Source organism: Labrus mixtus, chromosome 10 (assembly GCF_963584025.1).
Source record: "Labrus mixtus chromosome 10, fLabMix1.1, whole genome shotgun sequence".
Lineage (NCBI taxonomy): Eukaryota > Metazoa > Chordata > Actinopteri > Labriformes > Labridae > Labrus > Labrus mixtus.
Window position 1 is genome coordinate 17,844,966 of NC_083621.1, and position 21,366 is coordinate 17,866,331.

Sequence of the window (21,366 nt, forward strand, 5' to 3'; positions counted from 1 at the left end):
TTCATACTTTGATACAATCGTTCATAGAAATAACATAGGTTGTAACTTTTTTGAAACACAGTACCGAAGTTATGGAAATGTTGTCAACCTCAGTTGAACAGGAACTTACAATATCTGCAGGTGATAAAACAAGTTGCTTTAAATTTGATATTTGTCCAAGAAGCAACCTTTCTTCCTATAGTGAAGCCCAAACAAAGTAAAGCATGCCGACTCTGCATTATGACTGCACTACAAATCATTTACTTTCTTTGTTTTCTCCACAGCTGCTCCACTCAGATCTACACACAGTTTCTTTCTCACACACAAAGTAAACAAAGTTGACAGGCATTTCCATGTAGTTCATCCCGAATGAAAGAGTGCTGTTTCTCCGTACAAAATGACACACTCACAGTGCCACCAAAGACAGAAAATAAATCCTGGAGACGTCGCTAAATGAATTAATGATGAGCTGCTAATGCCGGGCCTCGCTCTCAGACCTGCCAGGCAGCGACTTCACCGCCATAAAGCATTATTTATTCATGTGACTATGTGGTGATAAATTATTCCCTCAGCACAGACTGGAAGGCGAGGCAAGGATACATGACTCCATTTCATTTTCCCCGTCTTTTAAAAGTGAGCGACCCGACTCGGATGTCGGAGGAGATTCTGTGAAAATGATGTCGCAATGAGGAAGCTCATTTGAACTTTTAATATTTTATATTCTAATGATACTTAATATGGTTTATTATAGCACTGACTTCCTATAATTTAGACTTCATGATAGATTAAATATTACACCATTTCTTCACATGCCACTCTATTTCTGCTCTGGGTTTCTAAAATTAAGTCTTCATATAAATCAGACTTTCTACTTTTGTTTCCGGTACTGACTGTTTGTTCATCCTCTCACTTCCTGTTGTGCCTTTTTGCATTTTTTCGGTATCAAGAGTTTATTTTTTTGTTTTTTTATGTTTTTATGAAATACAGGAGACTAGATTCCTTTTGTTTGTAAATCATATTCTAATGTTTCCGTGGTTCGATCGACCCCATTTCCTACAAAAAGTCGGGACATTGGTGTAAAATGTAAATAAAAACAGAATGTGATGATTTTCATAACATTGAACCCCCAAAATTGAATTGAAAATAGCACAAAGACGACATATCTAAATGCTGAATCAGAAAATGTTGATTGGACATTTTTTTATTTTATGCCTACGACACGTTTGGAAAAAGTTGGGACAGGGTCACGTTTAACGTTCTGCTGCATCGCCTCTAATTTTAACAACACTCTGTAAGACTTGGGGAACCGAAGACATCGGTTTCTTTCATTTTGAAAATGGGATGTTGTCCCATTTCGGCTTCATTTAGGATTTCAGCTTTTAAACTTATAAATATGGCAACTCAGCAAGATATCTGCCTGTACTGGAATGTGACTGGTTATGGTTCACTCTATGCCATCAATGTTATTTCATTGTGTTCAATACTTTTACTTCTTCAGGTGTATGCAGAAATATCTCATCTATATTTAAGTATGATGCAATAGGAACCTTAACGTACCGATTTTGTGGGTTTAAACTGGATGTTTGGCCTGTTTCTGTGAAGGCATGGAAGCGTTTTCATTTCAGTATTTTACCATCACACAGACCTCCTGCAGGTTTTTTTTTTTTTTTTACACAGATACTGACACAAAGATAAGAGGGAGAAAAAAACATGAATGAAGACAGTGCTCCTGTTTATTCACGCTCTCTGTCTTACTCCTCGCTCCATCTGTTTCTGTCTCTCTTCCTCGGCTTAACTGTTTCACTCTGCCAACATCTTTTTCCTCCGTCTCTCAGTGTGTCTCTGTCACACTCTCTCTCCTATACCTCGCTCTTTTTTCCTCACGTTCGCTGCCTTTAGAGACATAACCAGCCCTAAATTAGAAATCCTATCTGATGAGTTGGAGCTACATTTCTTGCTAAATAACCTGCTCACCCCACAACTGGTGTTCTTGATTTCTCCATCTATCTGTGTTTTCAATGCATTCAAAAACAATGGAAGACACTTCATTTTTCAAACTGAGCACCTTTAGTTTGTAAATAGACTCTGTTCAAACGTTTAAGTCTCCAAGCGACTCTGGTGACATCACAATGACATCATCAGGTTGGTTAAGCCATCCCATTGCTGCTCATACACCTACGGCCAGACACTGAGCAAACCACCGAACCCTGACCCCTTAATATTTGAATAAAAAGTTGTTGGAATCAGGTTAACAATCTGATCTTTTGTGCGCTTGTTTTACAAAAATATTGAATTTAAGGAATAAAGATCAAAATGCATTTGACATGATTGACTGATTTGAGCGTGTTTATCTCACATAATGAAAAATATAAAGTGAGGCAGAATGTACAGAGGCAGGTTTTTTTTTTATGGTTATGCAGCAGAGACTCACTGAAGCAGTGTGTTGAATATTATGTAATTAATGGAGCAATTATCTGCCACAGCACGGAGCCATGCTCAGCCATCTGTTCACATGACAAACAACGAAATCGATACGGCGCCGAGCCGAGCCCCGCCGCTCAGCCGCCGTTTAGGCTGTCAACCATTAAACAAACCACTCAGAGTCGATCTGAGGTGAACTGAAGAACAACACAGCCTCTTGATATGTGTACAGTTGTCCTTTAATCAGTCGAGCATCGCAGTATACTTTACTTAACATGCAGTATTCCTTTTCAATATCACTGATCCATTATGCTTTTTGAAACCAGGTGCTATACTACTTTCACTTTTAATTGCACTTCTAATTTGTGCAATGAAGTCAAATATCATATGCTTGCATTCACTATTTGGTGCAATAGTTGAACTGCTGATGAGCAGTGACTCCATATAGACGAGTAGACGATTCGTCGGCCAGAGCCTCAGTCGACTGCGCGTCTCACAGTCAGGCAAAATGATAATTCCATTCCAGCTACAGGTGTTTAAATGTATAATTTTACATATTTGTTACCACATATTTCATGCCTGTCTTTGTATAAATATCTCCGTATGAATACTTTCATCGCAGTTCTGAAAACCAAATTTGTGAATTTGTTCAGTGGCTCAACACTGTCAGAAGTTGTTCTGAAGTTATAACTCGAATAATCGACTAAAACTCCACAATAGGGTAACACCTATGCTGCTCTGTCTGACAGGATGATCAGATTTTTGATACGACTGCAGGACAGACATTTTCATTTTTGCGCACACTTTGAAGTAGCCTATTATAAACAGACGACTTTGGTAAATGGAAATAAAAAAGCTATCATACATACTGGTGTACCTCTACATATCCCATGTCTCAATAATAATAGCACCCCTATGCTCTGTGTCCCTGTCGGTTAGTTAGTTATAAATGTGAAGTAAAAAAACAGGCTGGCTCCAAAAAGATGAATGAACCTCCTTGTAACGCACATCAAGGCAAACAATTTGCATGACCAATGTAAAAGACAAACAAAGAGTCATCAGAGAAGAAAAACAACCAGAGAAAAGGCGACTGCTGACTAACTGAACTCAAACAGTCGGTGACATTTTCAGGAGGAACTCGTTCAGCCTGGAGACAAATAACCACGAGCATAAAAGATTTCTCGGACACAGACACAGAGGGATGACGCTCATTAAATGACATTTAATTATCTGCTGATATTTAACTTTTTGCATCGATCCAAAATGTCATCCATTCATCCCTCCACCCATCCATCCATCCATTATCTCCACATCCATCCAATCCACTCATGTGTGCCTATTTTATCCATTGTACCACTGTTGCCCTTTTCTGCACACTTCATTTACCGCCCCATCCATCCATCCATCATCCATCCATCCATCATCCATCCATCATCCATCCATCCATCCATCCATCATCCATCCATCCATCCATCATCCTTCCATCTCCTGCTAATTTCTCTGACAACATCACTCCGCTCTTGTGCACTTGTCATGTCTGCTACTAGTCCACTTCATCATTTCATCCATCATCCACTTTTCGTCTTTTTCTTTTGTTAAGCAGCACTTCTGTTACCCACTTTATCATCCCCTCCCTCCCTCCATCCATTATCTACTCCTTCTCCAATTTGTCCCTCAATCCACTTCATCCATCTACTTTCCCCACTAATTTTGTTTATCCATAAACTGGCCCGTTTCATCATCCTTCATCTATCAATTTACCTTTATCTTACTCATCCATCAACCTGCTGCTTCTTTGCGTTTATTAAGTTGCCCTTCAGCTAAATGCACATTTCATTAATTCTTCACTCATTCTATCATTTCGCTCATCCATCCTCATGTGCTTGTATTGTATTTGTGATGTTGACCAGTTGTTTAGCCTGGACTTTCATCCATCAACCACTCTTCTGCCAATTAATAATCGCATTCATACACACTGGAACAGATCCACAACAGGATAGCACTGCTTTTGCAGCCACTAAACCTGTGCAAATTGGAGAAAAAGAAATAGTGGAATCCACAAAGAGTGTTGACTATCCATTGCTGTTGTTTACAAAAGAATAAACTAATATGTATTGTAATAATGAAAAGCTTCAGAAATCATTTTGCACAGTTCATTCTACATGCAGAAACAACAAGGCTAAAGTATCTGAACTGCAGAGCATGTTGTCACTGTAAATCACAACACTAATGCATGGAAAAGAAGCCAATGAGGCCACAAAACCATACTCCATTGACTCTGGCTACTCTTCTAGCCTCATATATAGCTACATTACCCCTTTCCCTCCCCCTCTCCCCCCCCCCCCCCTCCCCTAAGGCTGTAAAGGACGGAGGGGGAAGGAACTGGCTATATATCACCAACGAGGCATTCGTCCATTTGTCTTGTGGTTGGGTGGCTGAAGGAAGAGAAAGGGTGAAAGTAAGAGAAGAGAAGGGAGGGAGGATAACGAAGAGGAATGAGGGCATAGGAAGGGGGAAGAAAGGATGGAAGGAATAACGGGGGAGAAGATGAGTGGGTAGAAAAAAATGAAGGGCAAAAACATCGAGAACTACATTAAATAAGCAGAGGTAGAAGGAGGAAGTGAAAAGAAACGCAGGATTTGGCAAAGGGGGAAAAAAACGATATATAAGTGAAGGCAGGGTAAAAGAGGAGTTGTTCATAAAAAGAGTGGAAGGTGAATGAAACAGAAGGAGACAATGACAGAGGGAGGACGAGGAAATGATCGCTGAAGGAAGGAGTGAAGAGGCCATAGTTTGAGGACGTAAGGGGATGAATGGAGATGAGACAAAAAACAGAGACAGGTTTGACAGAGAGGTCAAAAGACAGAAGTGACAGAGGATAAAGGACCACCAATGGTGCCTCGGTGCCCAACTATCTGAGTTGTATTTTTTCAGAAGTGAATGTACTCTGAGCTCTGATCTAAACAACATGTGTTTCTGCAGAAAATGGGGCCTGTCAAGCTCACCACATGTTGGTTGCAACCGTCCTCAAGCTGTAGATCTAAAGAGGAGGGAACAATGAAATATACAGGCAGAGGGGAGAGCGCCATGTGAGAGACAACGGCAGGGTTACCAAGCTATTCCACAGTCCAGGAGGAGAAGCAGCGCTGTGAATTTCAACCTCGCAAATAACTTCTTTGCAACTCCTGCCACGTCTCATAGATTAATAAACAGTTAACAGTCAAAGGGATGCTGTCAAAGTTCACTATCACTATCAATACTCTCATGTAATGCTGTATGATTTTCCCCACAAATGTACTGTACATTCAGAGCATTTTGATACATTATTTCCCATCTTAAAAGTGGACTGTCGTACCGGTGTGACCAATATACCATTGTAAAATGCTGAGACATGCACAGTCTAGACAGAACTTGAAGCCGCCACTATCGCCCAGTGCAAATGACCTGACGTAATTGGAAATGTGCCCCCGTTAATTGTGCATTGCGAGCAGCAGCTTTTTGCTTTGCAATGTGGACCAGGCTGGCGGCGTAACTTCTTACCAGCTTTTCTTCTTCATTAGGTCACAACACTGAATTTAAAGATCCTTGCTTGTGTTGCACTTACTCTCTGATGTATGTCTCTTTGGATAAGAGCGTCTGCTAAGTGAATTGGAGAGAAGAGTGGTATACTGTCGAGTAAAATAAACCTCGTGGAGTGCTGCTTTGATCCACATCCGCAAAGAGACTCCTCAATTTAAGAGTGGCGAGCAGAGATGTGAAGCCAACTCTTGCCAAAATGGTTGTGGGCTGTGGGTCTGATATCACAACTGTCACCTTAGGCTGAGAGCTCAACTATACCGAACCGTTAGATGGCAGGATTGCAAACTCCAAAAGGCATAAACAGATGGTACTGGAAGAGCAACACAGCTGCACTGAAGCTTGCACGTTGTGGACTTTACACACAATGGAAATTGTCATGCAGGGAGACACTTTGTACCTTTTTTTCTTCTCTCTGGGAGACTCATAAAACAGACTGCGTTTTATATACTGGTGTGACTTATGTTCCAGATGACTAATGCCTCCATAAATGGTGTGCGAGCTAACTGCTAGGCCATCTGTACGTCTCGAATAATGAATTGGGAACAACATAAAATAGCAAATACATTAAGGTCTCTGGATGAATCACAGCGCGTTACATTGACATCACAGTCGTAAAAAATAAAGAAGCCTTTCATCAAAACGTCTTTCTTGTGTATTTTGTTTTGAAGTGCATCACTTATCATTCTTCAATCGAGAAAAGAGCAGTCTTGTTGCATTATTACAGTACTTTAGGAGACTGAATTGAATTATAACTGGACTATTGACTGCTTGAACTGATATAATTTCCAGGCTTCTTCAAAACATCTGATACTGAATCATGTCAGAAGTTGGACATTATGACCCTGGTCTAGATCATGGTCTTTCAGATAGGAGCACGTCTCATTCAGATTGTCGCGCTTGGATTTGCTTTGCTTGTGCTCAAACTGTAGAATTATCTCTGCTCTCCTTTTTTGATTTTTCTGTGCAGGAGCTCGATCACGTCCCCCCGTGTCTGCAGTGGGGACTAAGTTTGGACTACTTGGGTTCTTTTTTAAGTTTTCATCATGCTAAAATGCAATGAAAGTCATGAATTACATAACCTTTGTGGTAAATGATGCAAGAAATGCGAAAAGTCTGAGCTCACATAAATTGTATCATGTTGAGTAAATGTGTCGGCTAACTCGAGGAGGAGCAGGAGAACACACTGAATTAGTAATGACAAGCTGTGTCGCCCAATGTTTGTTCTTCTTCTTCTTCTGTTTGTGGACGACAGAACACTTTAGAGAGACAACCACTTCATAATGCATGCCGAGCTGAGTGGTTTGTCTTCAGGTCAGCCGTCTGCTCCTCTGAGGAGTTCAGGTTCGGGGTCAGAGGGCCTTCACAGAGTCAGGGCGGACATGTTGGATTCCATCAGCGCGGGATTGTGGGATTATTTCACAAGTCATTCTTGTTAACGGATTTGAATGACATCACTAAGGGGGCTAGTTTAGCAGCTAGTTTATAAAGCGGTGAGCTTTAGTGTGTGCTGTGCGGTGTCTGGTGATTGTCAAATTCGTTTTGTGTTTTTTTAAGTACCTGCCTTCAGACTGCAGGTAGAATTTAGCGCTCGTGCTAATTCTGGCATATTTACATTGATGCTCATAAGTAGGGTTGCCAAAACAATGCTTACATTTTGCCAAAGATTTCACAACCTTTTGATTTTTATTATTTTATCCATCCAAGAGAGCAACACCATCCAGGATTGATTATTGAGACAGTCTGTCCTAAATATATCCTCCTGTGCCAGTGTGCCTCTGGAGAGAAACACACACACATAAAGACCCGTGCTCAGGTCCTACCTCTGAATACATCTAGTGTTGTGAGATCTACTCCTGTCGTTGTTTTTATAGCACGTTACGTCACTGACAAGAAGCTTCCTTCATGCTCGACTCATGCGCTGTTAAAACTGATTCAGGTAGGAAAAAAAATGATACTTTTGAGACTAACTGAACATTGATAACGAGGAAGAGAGACAAAGTAAAAGTGGGGCGAGGCAAGCAGGCTTCAGCAGAGAACCAAGGTGCAGCGTGTCTGTGTATGTGTGTGGGTGTGTGTGTGTGTGTGTGTGAGTGTGTGTGTGTGTGTGTGTGGGGGGGGGGGGGGGATTCAAGAAAGTTGTAAATTCACTCTGAATAAAGTGCAATGTGTGAAAGCTAGATATAAACAACTAGATGCAGTAAATATAGCTGTAATGCAATCTTTCTCATATTATCAATATTAGCCATTCATAGCGATTAATTCATAATAAAGCCTTTACTTAATTCATTCTATGAATCAATCAATTAAATAAATCTGCCAATTCTTGTATTCTTAGTCAGGTTTGGATTCTTCCTTTTATGAAGGATTACATTTGGTCTGCGTGTTTAAAGTGACTCTTCTCTCTCCTCTGATGGTTTCTCATAAAACCTCTTCAGCAGCTTGGAAAACAAAGAACAAGGGTAAAAGGTGGCATTGCTGAAGGTAAATCAAAACATGTGAAAAAGATTTTAAAAAATGATGCATGCCTTCACCTGTGCACACATGAGGTGACTGTAGCAATAATTCTCTTTATCTCAGTGTGACACTATACACCAGTATAGAAGGCGCACACTGATTTGCGTCAGTGTATTTGAAATGTTTCCAGCCCTGTGAATTAAAGGCCTTTTATATTTTACAAAGCATCCTGGACCTGGGTCATTTCTACCAATGTTTATTGGTCTTCAGTTTTCCTCCACTTTTATTTTTTGTTTGCCTGTGTCAGCTTTCGCGTCCTCCATCAGCTTGTGATGATGTGTAATTCTTTTATGCTTTTGAGTGCCCGTCCTTACAGAAACACTTAACAAACAGACGCAGAATCGCTTTTACCCAACAAGAAATTACCTCATTTGTGATTTAAAATATTTAAAGGAATCCTTCGATCGGACTATACATTCAGGAAAAACACAATTGGGGACAGAGTGTAGTAAAAGTCACTTTGATGTAAATTCATTATGTGTATATACTGCATTTGTATTTTTCGTTCAGTTATTTTCCCCGTCAATAAGCGCTCTCTGTGCCTCTCCTTCTCTCCATCAGGGTGAAGAGGGCTGTGCTAAGTAGCCAGGAGCATGCTGGGATGGTGGGTGGTGGTGTTGTGTGGGCGGGCGGTTTGCTACGCCTGCCAACTGCTCGAGTACAGTGATGAATGTTACAAGGTGATGGAGAGCTGCATGGTTTAAAAAAAAAAAAACTGATAACAAAACCTCAAAGCAGAAAAAACAAAGGTTTTGAGAGCTGTGCTGCACTCTAGTAACCTGTATTCATGTCCTCTGTCAACGTATTCTTCCTTATGCTGCTTTATAGTCATGGCTGGAGCTTGGCTCTGAACGCAGCAATGTTGGTTGGACCAATTTTGGTACAACTACGGGAAGGGTTGAAAAAAAACTTGTTACAAACATGTGCAGAAATAATGGGTCCTACTTATTTTTGTGAATCCATGCCTCTTTTGCCACGACGATTTAGATATTTGTAGAATTGAGTGAAATAAATATCAGCTCTAATCAGTTGCTGAATACAGTCCTGTACCCTACAGGATAAAGGGTCGGGAATCACCAGAGGCCATGAAGCAATATAATATCAGCACGCAAAATATTGTGATACTATGCTGTATTGATTTTTCCTCGCACCTCCAATAAATTGTAACTACTTTGATGATCCCTCTAAATTTACATTAGACACCATCTTTAGGTGATATCTTTTTTTCAACATTGTCAACAAGCCACAAAAAAACTAAAACCAACAATGAAATACTTTGTGTATAGTGCTCAGTGTTGGATGTTAAACTAACACACTGTTAAATGTTTTACCTGCTAAACCTTCGCAGTGTACTGTCCCTTCACAGGTGGTGTTATACGATGTTGTGATACTGTACACATTCTTAAAATGATTGCACATATTCAGTAATTTAGTTACTTTACATGTCCTTGCAGTTAAGATTCAAGATTTGAGTTGTTTTTGTCTTTGTGCAAGACAACCAAACAGCTAAGGATCTCACTGAGCAGCACAGTGCAAGTAGAAAAGAATAATATATTACTATCCAGAAAAACAACACTATCGGTTTACAGCCTGTTTAAGCTGATAGCAATGCTGTAGAATTAGTTTCCCATTCATTTATGTTAATGCATCAATCAAAAGGCTATATGACAAGTTCTGAGACACTGTGATGTTCATAAATAGCTATTTTTTTTCCAACCAGAAAGCCAGCACAATTGACATTTAGTCTTTTGCTGTTTTGGCTTGACACATTTTTTATTTTCAATTTCTTTTTAGCACATTGTTTTTTCAGACCTTTGCTCTTTAATTGTTGCTTTGATCCTTTGATACAGGCAGAATCTTATTTAGTTAATGCAAGCCATGCAAGATAAGATAATAATCTTAAACTGAATAAAGTCGTCCACTTTGGCCTGGAATAATAAAAAAGTGTGTTTGTGTTTTAGCATCAGGGCATTGGGGTTGAGGGGCATTGGGTTTCTGTGGGTGGGGGGAGTATATAATCAAGTTACGCTCAATATAGCTCCTACCTCCTCAACAAAGTGGATGTGACAGGAGGAACAATGGATGATAAGCATTAATCGCAGAGCTCTGGAGCTCACAGTGGGTCGCTCACATGCCCCACGCAGACAAGGAGGTCTGCAGAGAGGTTAAAAATACTGCCAGAGCTGCAGAGCAGCTCAACATACAGTAAGATTATTTATAGTGAATGTATTAGCCAATCATGGAGCTTTTTGCATTCTGAAGTCACTTCATTGGCAACACAAGGCTGTTATGTTCATTAAACAGGGGCAAAGGGAAACCAAATTGTTGAATGGATAAAACATGGACGGTGTATTTACATAAGACTTTAATAAGGCCAAAATAAGACTTTCTTTAGCCCTAAGTTTTACTTGAATAAGTCATGTGAGTCCCGTAAGCTCTCCAAATATTGTTCCTACCCTCTTAGAAATCATTGAAAAATTAGCACCCCATAATGGGGAACCAATTCTCATACCTAAAAGTAAGTAGTAGACAAATCTCAGAACCGATCAGTTATCGTCTGAATATGATATGCCTCTGGGACTGAAGGTCAACTTCTCCATAATTGTGATGTAACTGGTGGTTAGCAATAAACAACTTCCAGGAAAGACCACGATCTACACTGTTTATAGACCAATCAACAACTTGAGAAGCAACTGTGTGTTCTCATCAGATGTGGAGCAAAATTACAAAGTATACAGGATCATTTTCTTGGTTCATTACATCCAGAGGAGCAGCCGTTGAAACGTTTTTGGTGAGTCTAACTGTAAATAATGAGGCACTTAAAGGCTTTACTCCGGCTTACTTCATCATCATCAGACTGTTTGTCTTGCATTTGTGCACCAAAGCCTGCTGATACAGGATTGGACAACACTACTTGGACTACAAACTTACAACAAACACAAACCGGATAATGCCACAGACTGTATGAAACATGAACGTAGTCTCATTTACATCACCCATCAGTTTCTGAATCGGAGTTTTGAAGCCAAACGATGGCACCACATTGGAAATGTTGTCTCAAACTAACTTAAACAGACAAAGAGCTGAAGCAGAGGCGGGCCTTAGGCCTCCTTGCAAACAGCTACAACACGCCCACTTGTTAGCCAAGTCAGCTGAGCCCATAATTATGCAAATGTCTGCATTACTCTTAGCCTTTAAAACAAAGAAGATTCGTAAAAAAAAAGAAATCACCCAGTACATTTTTTTATGAATACATAAATGAGCCACGGAGACCAAGGTTTTTTTCTGAACCAGGCTTTAAACATTTTTATTTCTAAAAATTAGCCTTTGAAAAGGGAACTAATGGGGATTCCTCCACTTTTACAGCCAGCTTCAAGTGGACATTTGAAGGACTGCTAACACATCTCGACTTCAAACTTTTTGTATCACTCTCTTAAAGATTCACTGATATATAAAGAGCAGCAGTGCAGAGGATTCAGAAAGGTCTGGGTTTTATTCTCCGTTTGTAACTTGTCCATTGTCAGGTCCACATATAACCTCTATCTCGTACAGATTGTAGTTCATGACCTGTTTCTGTTTGAGGCCTCGTTCAGTGAAATGAGACACTGCTGTCATGCTGCCAACATTGCACTGAACAGAGTAACAGGGCTGAGATTTGCCCCATTTGCTGTCACTGCCTGACAGCGTGAGAAGCTCCATGATAAACGCAGTGACAGCCGGGTGTTAAACAGGACTTCGGAGGCCTCGGTGCAGTGGCAGCTCGCCAGACCAGCGTAATGTCCTAACACAGAACGACATTAAGAAAACCACAGCGTCAAAACTCCGAATGGAAAAAGTCAGCTTACCGTTTCAGCAGGGACTGTGAGATTTTCTTCTGAATATACAAAAGGTATTTAAAGGAATTAAGTGAATTGGCTCTGCTTCAAGGCGGACACTGTGTGGGCCAGCCACAAGTTATTTAACTTAGCAGTGTGGGAACCTGCTGTGCAGTTAATTAGCAGGGGATTCGGGACAGTGGCGTTCATTACATGGCTGATTGAACAATTAATCCATGTGTTTTCTGAGGGGTGACATGTGGCGCTCAGTGAAACTGAGGTTAAAGCGCAGAGGTCTATCCGAGGAGGCCTGGAAACTCTTGAAGGTCCAATAAGATATCTACTGAATTAAATCAGAAAATGAACTTAGTATATTATCAGACATTTAGGAAGCATGCTATGTTGAAGTGCTGGCTTCTCTGACAACAATGCAGCAGCTAGTTTGTCCTCATCTTGAGTTTAAATTACAGTGCAGAATGGATTGTTTTTGTTTTGACCAGAGGAGATAAGCGGTTTAAAGGCACCCCCACACGGCTGTTTTGGAGCGGGCAAGCAAACTGGTTCAGATAGAACTGATTCTACCCGACCTAAAAAGCCTCTGCATATTTCTAATAAGCTCCATGAGCAGAAATGTGGTGACATAGGATAAATATTGGAGATGCTTTTGAAAAATAGATAGAAGTTGGAACGAAGAAAGGTTTCAAGACTGATGCAGAGCTGGCTAAACACTGAAGCTTCAGTGTCCGTGACATAAAACCTGCCTGCACATCAACTCTCTCCAATGTTTTGAATTTGGTCAGAGTTACATATTGGTCATTAAACTTTACTTTTTCTTGGAATTTAGAAGCATATATAGAAGAGGTGGTTGGGATGTCTCTGGTCTACTAAGTTGTTTTTACATTCCACTTGATTTTCTTTTTGATGCCACTTTAATTTCAGTTACTTAGAAAACTACCAGATTTTCAGATTTTAAAAAGATGAATATACCTGTTCTGCATTGATATAGAGGCACTACATTTTCGGTTTTCATATGAAATAAAAGAACATTTGCAAAAAAGAAAGGACCGTTTTAGGAAGAAATTAAGAGGCCAGGGTGATGTCCTGTTATTCTGACCTCAGGCTCACAAAAGCCCATAAAACGTCTGAGTGGTCATTAAAAGAAGCAATAAATGTCTAAATATTTTACAGTGACTCATCTAATGGAAAAGAAAAGTGAAATCTATCGCAGGTATGAGACAGGTAACGAGCCGGAGAGGCGCCGGTGACTCAGACAGTTTTCAGGATGAGTCATCAAGTCACAGCTGATCAGTGAGACGCTTTATCAGCCGCACAGAGAGAAGGGACAGGTAGAAGGAGACAGACAGGTACACAGACCGACGGACAGGAGGATACCAGAAAAGCAGGCCCAACCAACGGGGCAGAATTTAGTTTTAACAGTTGTTTTTAAATCTACTGGAAACCCAAACCCAAAAGGTCTTCTGACATCACAATGAGAATCTAGGAAGAATCTAAGAAACCAGATTTTAAATGTTGTTTCTGTAAACTTTTTGGGACATTAGGATTATATCGAGTATGGTTAGGCACAGATATTTACAACAAAATGAATCAACTAAATCATAGGAAAAGTCGCAAGGAAGCTCTTCCACTGTAAACAACTGCATAAGGGGGCCAAGAATGGACGTGCACAGTTGTCTGCTTAAACAACAAGCCGTTTGGAGAAACCAAAAACTATTCAAAGACAATTTGTACCAAAGATGAAAACACTGTTAGGATAAACCAAGGTGACACTTGTTCAAAAACTCTGGGCTTAAATGATTAACTATGTATAAATATGGACAGTGTGCCTCCTCCTTCCATTGTACAAAAGTGAGGCCAAATACCCCTGCAAAAGGCGCTGACATTTTGCTCAGGTGACGTAATTTGCAAGTTGACCCATGCACAGAAGGTAAATGTCTGGCGGAACTGCAGAATTAATGCCACGGCTCGTCTGCTAACCGAAGCAGACATTAAGGTTACTGATGAATGTCAAAGATCCCTCACGTGGCTTCACCGCAGCTGAACAGATTATCGTGTTGGTCTGGAGCAGACACTCAAGTTAAGTTCAATAAGTGCATTGTTAGTTGTTACTTTTGCTATTGCCATCAATCATGACTTTGCAAAATCTGGCCTTTTTCATATCAAATAACCAACAAATCTTCTCAGAAATATTAACACCTGGAATTAAATCCAGAAAATAATAACTATCATGGCAGAAAGGAAGTTTGACAAAAAAGTTTGACCCATGTCCCATCTGTTAACATGGAGGAGACAGGTTTTATCTGTCCTTTACCTTTACTGCAGCCAGTCAGCAGGGGGAGCTCTAAATATTTTGGCTTCACTTGCAGGCAGCTGTTCTCTGTCCATCTTACAGTCTATGGCTGAAAGGTAAATACTGTGTTGCAAGTGCTGACATCTTAATGCTCTCTGTTGTCTGTTGAGTTTTGTCACATCTGCCTGATAGCTGTGAAGTGAAGCTTCCTGTGATATAATACACTCACAGCTTTGTTACCATGAGTGACCTTCATCAATGGAAACTAATCAACAAAACATTGTAATAAAAACAAACTGAAGCCTGTCTCGCATTCAAAGACTCATTCTCCGATGAAGCTTAGCACCACCATGGCGACTCCCCTCATCCTGTTGTTGTGTCATAATTTCTAGATAATTGATGAGATTTTGAATGTTTTATATCGCCAATGTGCAGACTGAGAGTGGATGAATAAATAAAACAGTCAATCTGCCCTCACACACAGACACATCTCTTTGTTTCCAGACTGAACCTTTTAGATGAAGTCTAAGACACAGTGCGGTGAGAAGTCTCTCAGCATGAAAACAGTCCGATTCACTCTAAATAAAGAACTGCAGGCAGCTTTATTGAAGGTATCTCAGTGCACAGCCAGTTATAAATAAAGCATCTTTTATGAATTCCCTCTAAAGTCTTCCGAGGCTCCAGCTGAGTGAAAGCATGACGACATAAACTCCTCACACACACACACACACACACACACAAAGCACAATGTCTGCTACAGATGTTCAACTTCAGAGCATGAGGGATGTGTTCAGTCAGAAACATTTAGCAGTGTTTTGGAGCTTTTTTTTCTTCTTCTTCTGGTTTCACCCAAACGCCTGTGAACAAGCTGTGTGCCGGTTTAGTGGCTGTTTTGTTGTGAGGATACATAAGCTCACATGTATGCAAGAACATACTGTATCAGTATTCTGAGCAGAGGTCTCTCAATTGTCCATACTAAACTAAATTAAAAATATTAAAACAAGCCATCAATGTTGGTAATGAAAAATCAAACCTGCCTTTCTGAACCTGTAAAGAAAATCAAAGATGGCAAAGCTTAGCCTTACTGCACTTTTGCACATGTCACTGCTGGAGTCACACATGACATGTAGAACTTTGAACAGGAGTGTCAATTCTTCCAGTTTCTCTGAATTCAACCCGGCAGATCTATAGTTTAAACAATGCTAAACAATAAAACATTTCAATACGACCTTGAGCCTGCTTTATTTATTATTGATTTATATAAAGCCCTCATATGAGCTCATATGATAAAAACACCAACTTGGCCTTAAAGGCTATTTTAGCTGTTTTTGTTTTGCTTGATTGACAGGTGCCTTAAAGCCTATTGCACTCTTCCTTTTTCTTTTTCAAATCAGTCATTTCTAGGTCTGTTAAATGCCACACGTTATCGAAAGGTCATGTGAATTTCAGGTAGCTTTCACCGAAATCTGAAACCAGCTAAGTGAGGGGCTTCTCCTCCGAGCTCACGCCGTACTGTGAATGTGGCCGAGATAACTGCGTATCAGTGCAGCGATAACTCGTATCCACACAGGATAACTGGCATCTATACGGGGCTGTTGAGGGCAACAGCAGGGTGACAGACACAGCCAGAATGCCAGCATGACGGGCAACTCTTTCAGTTCAGCTGTCACTCAAACCTCTCACTGCTCGCGAGCACAAGGCCAACCAACGATTCAGCCAACGATGCTCGAGCTGTGTTCATCTGTCGAGTACCGCCACATTATCTACAGAGAACAGAGGAGAGATGCTGTTCTGATAAGGGAAACTCATCCTCACACAATGAGCCTGAAGTCAATGCAGCGACAGCAGATAATACTTGTCATCTGCTTTGGATGCTTTATATATTGCAGTGTGTTGAGTTGTAAAGGCTCTTTGTTGGGTTGTCACAAGAAACCGGATCCTCCGCACCGCAGTCTAATGCAAACAGCCGTGTTAAAAAAGGTCAACAGAAATTACACCCCACATAAAGAACCAAGAGCCTTACGTTAAACACAACGTCCTTCCTTTTCACTGTTCACATACAGCTCCTGCTCTCTGACTCACTCTATTGAAGTCCACTCGGAGAATGAAGGTGTTGATCTGCTTCAATTCAGAGGACTCCTTTTCAGTAGATTGAAGTATGGCCGACTGACAACAAAATTGAACTCTTTCAAACCACGCACCATAACCAGCTTTAATCAACTCCCCTTTTAGCAGGTGTTTTTGTCAGTTCTGTGTCTAGTGCTACCTGCAGTGTGAAACACTAACGTGGGGCTAAATTGATATGGGTGCTGATGTAAAGCTGCCTCAAACCTTTTTGTACATAACGTGTATAATTCTGGACAATTATGCACCTTGACAGGTACCAAACTTAAGCTTTACAGCAGACAGCATACAAGGTTGAGCGCTGCAGAGCAGGTCCTCTTCCAGATGACTGAGGCGCCATTTTTTATGAATAACCTCCACATTTTATAAACATGTTGACATTTAAGCTGTGTAATTATGAGCAAGAAGCTATTGTTAATAGGAACTACAAGGAAAGCTGTGTGCCCATTGTGTACCATGCAACATAACAACATAACAACACTTGTGTGCATTTGCAATATGGGAAACGCACACAAGCTGTGTCGTTATGGGTAGAAACAGGCGTTCCAAAAATTCTAAATAGAAAAAGAAGAAACAATTGCACATCCATTTCACAAGACGTGTGCGTAGGAGCTCAATGAGTTCAACAAAAAGGTAAAGGTGTAAATCATGCACACTGTGTCTTACTTGCAAACAAACATTTATTGGCAACGCGTTATCACTCCTTGATTGTTTAGCGTGAACACCGTTTGCCTGATAAAGGTCTCGTACCAAAACTTTGCCAATAAATGTTTGTTTGCAAGTTAGAGAGTGTGCGGAGTTTAGCTTTAAGGTTTTAAAAAGCTGTTTCTAAAAATTTAAAATGGCTCAAAAAAGCTTTGATTTGCAAAACTATTACACAGTTCATAGCAAAGCTGCCCATTATGTTTTCTTTTAAACTTCTTCTTGGATATAGGATATATAGGAGACTGGATAGGCGGCATCCTGGTCAGTTTTTCAGCCCATTTCCTTCACATTCTAAGCTGTGAGCACAGGGAGCAGCTCTATGTACTTCAGTGTCCGTGGCACGTTTTCAGATCACTGATTTTCTCCTCGCACAGCCTGGAGGATCACTAAAGAGCCCTTTCCTGAATGCTCTCATTTACATCATGTTGTTACTGTTATTGTCCTGTTTCTCTGCTTGCTGTCCAGATAGGGACGCTGTCATTTGTGATTACTGACTATTGTGTGTTTACTTGGTTTGGAAAGATGAAGCGTTATGATAGGGAGGATAATCCATCAGTAAAGGAAAACCTGACATGTTCTTGCTATTCTGACAGCTCAAGCCCCTCTGATTGTTTGTTCGTTTGCAGAGATCCAACATAAAATAAGAACCTAAAACCTCAATTGTTGACTATTTTATCTACTTTTATCACCATTTGCCGAGTCGTGCATGACCGCCTCAGCATTTCAGATATAATCTGCAAAAAAAGTCTCCAAGAAAGTCTGCAAAAAGCTTAATCTGCAGTGTGGCTCGAGATGAAAGAAATCACATATTCAAGAGGCTGCGAGATTAGCGGATTATTCAATAGACAACAACTATTACAATCATCAATTAACAATATTTTCAGAGGGGAAAAAAGCAAAAATAAATTCCAGTTCAAGCTTCTCAAAGATAAGGATTTGACTCTTGTCTTTGACATGAATGACTTTCTCTCTGGACTTTTGGTTAAATAAAACAACTTGCCTTTACTTTAGGGAATAATCGCAGGTGTGTGTTTTTTTTTTTCATTTCATACAATCATCAATAATAATCTTTATAAGGGAACACACATATTTTTAAAACATAAACCCTCTTCTTATATTTTGGGGTCATAAGGCATGACTTATAGGCACGTAAAGCGCTGCAAATGCTACAAAATGTAATCTTAGCAGGAAAATGCGATCCGAGTAAATTCACTAAAAGTGCATGGTTTTCATCGCTGTAGGCTCAGATTCTTATTTTAGGTGTGAAGGCAACATTACAGAAAGAGATGAAGCAGAGTTTTTTTGTAAGACGAATACGGCTTTTTGGATGAAGAAAAAAAAAGAAGTGGCACCAGACTCCATTGATGAAAATAATGTAACACATGAGTAGCTAACCAATGCTTTAATATGTTGGTCTTTTCATGTTGTGACTTTCATGCAATAAAGGGTTGGCTCGAATCCGACACAAAACAAATTGACCAAAAAACAGATCAAGACGAGAAAGTGATAGACCAGCAAATCTATGTTTTTATAGCAACGTAAGTTTGGTGGCTTTGAAGTTTTACATTTTCAAAAAAGCAAGGTGTTTTTCTGGGGGTAACTTTTTTTGTGTAAATTTGTTAGAAAGTTTGAATAAAACCCTGAGCCTGTCAGTGGTAGAAAAAAAGGGGCTTTTAGTGGACGTACTTACTGGGTTTGAAACATTTGCCTTTAATGATAAGATTGCGGGGGCACCAGTAGTACACGCACCATGTACAGAGGCTAAAGTCCTCGAGAGCAGACGTGCCAGGCTGGAATCCGCCTAGTGGCTCCTTTCCTGCATGTCATTCCCAACTCTCTCATCCCTCCTCTTTCCACTGTAATATCTCTAAAATAAAGGCATAAAAAGCCCCAAAAATAAATCTAAGAACAGAGATACGATTGCAACCATTATTTTGTTACATACTTCAACAATCTGCGAGAGCAAAGAAGTCTTAGTTCCTATTTTAAGCCCAGAGAAAAAAGAGTCCAGGTTTTTAACCCCAAGGGACTGTCAGACCTCACACACTACTTTTTACATGTTTTAGATCTCTGCAACAATGAAACAGCAGTACAGTAGATATCCAGAGATGAAGTTACATTACACTTGTGTAGCAGTGTTCCAAAGGAAGACGAAACACAAAGTCCTATCCTAACAAAAGCACCTCATTTTGTTGTGATTTTCCTTTAAATGTGCAGTAAAGCTGTTTTTTTAGGAATACAATGGTTCAGTCTCACTCTGAATGTGATTGGCTACGGAGAGCTCTCACACCCATTCAAACATTAATGCACAAACCCAAACCTCCCAAACACTCTCTGTGCACAAACACACTCCACCTTTCAATACCAGCAGCACTATTTCCTTGCTGCACAAAAACACACCAACACAGCCCTCCACTATGACAGCCCCACATACAGCTCTCTGTGCATTACATAAAGCTAATCAATGCTCTGGCAGCTATAAATAATTCAAGCTCTCCAACATCCATCAGCAGCCGAGATGCTGTTGCTACTGCAGCGGAGGAGGAAGAGGAGGAGGAGGAGGAGGAGGAGGAGGAGAAGCGGAGCCGGCGGCCTGGCCCTCCTCACCCAGTAGCAGCGCGGGAATACCACCACCTCATCCTTTTCAGTGATTTCAGTGGAAAAAAAACACTCAGCTGCAGCCTCCTCAACCCTCCTACTCGTCCTCCTCCTCCTCATACCTACGGGCGAGATATGGCGGTGAAAGAGGCGAGCAGATACGCCTTCACCTGGATGAAAAGATAAACAACACGGAGCAGGAGGAGAGGAGAGGAGAGGAGACGGGAGGGGATGGAGCACGCCTTTTTTGTTTCGTGCCAAAACTGAAACACAAACCGTGATTTTTTCTTTTCAAAGAAAAGCGCATCTCTCTGACGGAACTGCTTCCGCGTGTTGCACTGAAGAGTATCCAGCCAGGTGCAGCTGGCGGATACCTGCAGCGCGTCTGCCGCCTGGACGGATGTGTGTGTCCATCTGTACACACTCAGACACACACACACTCACAGTTCACGCCTAAAACCTGCGCGCGTCCTCCTGGTTCAAATCATCTCTCACACCCCCCGAAATAAAACCCCGTTGTCCAAACACACAAAGCAACAAGGCATGATAACAACCGAGTCTCCCGAGCAAACCTCCCCAACCCGGCTGCTGAGATATTTTGACGCACGGGGCGTTTGGTTTTACTGACCTGATGTCTGAAGCGACCGAGGTTGTGAAAAAGGATGCCGACCAGTCTGCAGCCAAACCCCCGTTTGATGCCTGCCCTATATCCTCTCTCTCTCTCTCTCTCTCTCTCTCTCTCTCTCTCTCTTCCTCTCTCTGAGTCTCCACCACCACCCCCTCCTGCGCACTGTTACCTCACCGCCTCCACTTCGTTACTCCAAGGCAGGAGAGAGAGCACGGAAGCATATGGCGACTGATTCTCCACCAGCTCAAGCAGACACACAACAGGTCTCTATGTTTCCTTTTTTTTTTTTTTTTGTTCTGCAGAAAAACGTTGGAAAACAGCACCCCACTCTGAGGCTACCGGTAACTTTGACAACTCTGCTACTATAAAGGAAGAACTACATGTAATTAACTTAAATTATTATTATATATTCTTATTAAATTAAACAGCCAGTTGTCTATATCAAAGGCTATACTTACTGTAATTGCAGGTCCTTTTTGAACACACATTGGAGTACTTACTATGAACATTTTCAGTACTCTAATCGATTACTACAGCTGGTTTGGTGTGTGCAGTAAACGGAGGACACTTTTTTTATAACTCCATGGTGGAGTCTGTACTCACATTTGGTTTTTATCACCTGGTTTGGTAATCTCTCGATAGGAGACAAAAATAGGTTGCAGCACATCATAGTAGGATAATTTGGGTTAAATTTA

General features: G+C 40.8%; 1 protein-coding gene across 1 annotated transcript in view; it reads right to left on the reverse strand.

Annotated features, from left to right (window-relative positions):
* LOC132982228 (complexin-2) overlaps positions 1 to 20,826 on the reverse strand; it is a 45,382-nt gene extending 24,556 nt beyond the window's left edge. Inside the window, exon 1 of the mRNA XM_061048591.1 lies at positions 20,672 to 20,826. The gene's annotated coding sequence lies outside the window, so the exon portion shown is untranslated. The remainder of the gene's footprint in view (positions 1 to 20,671) is intronic.
* Between the last annotated feature and the right edge of the window lie 540 nt (positions 20,827 to 21,366).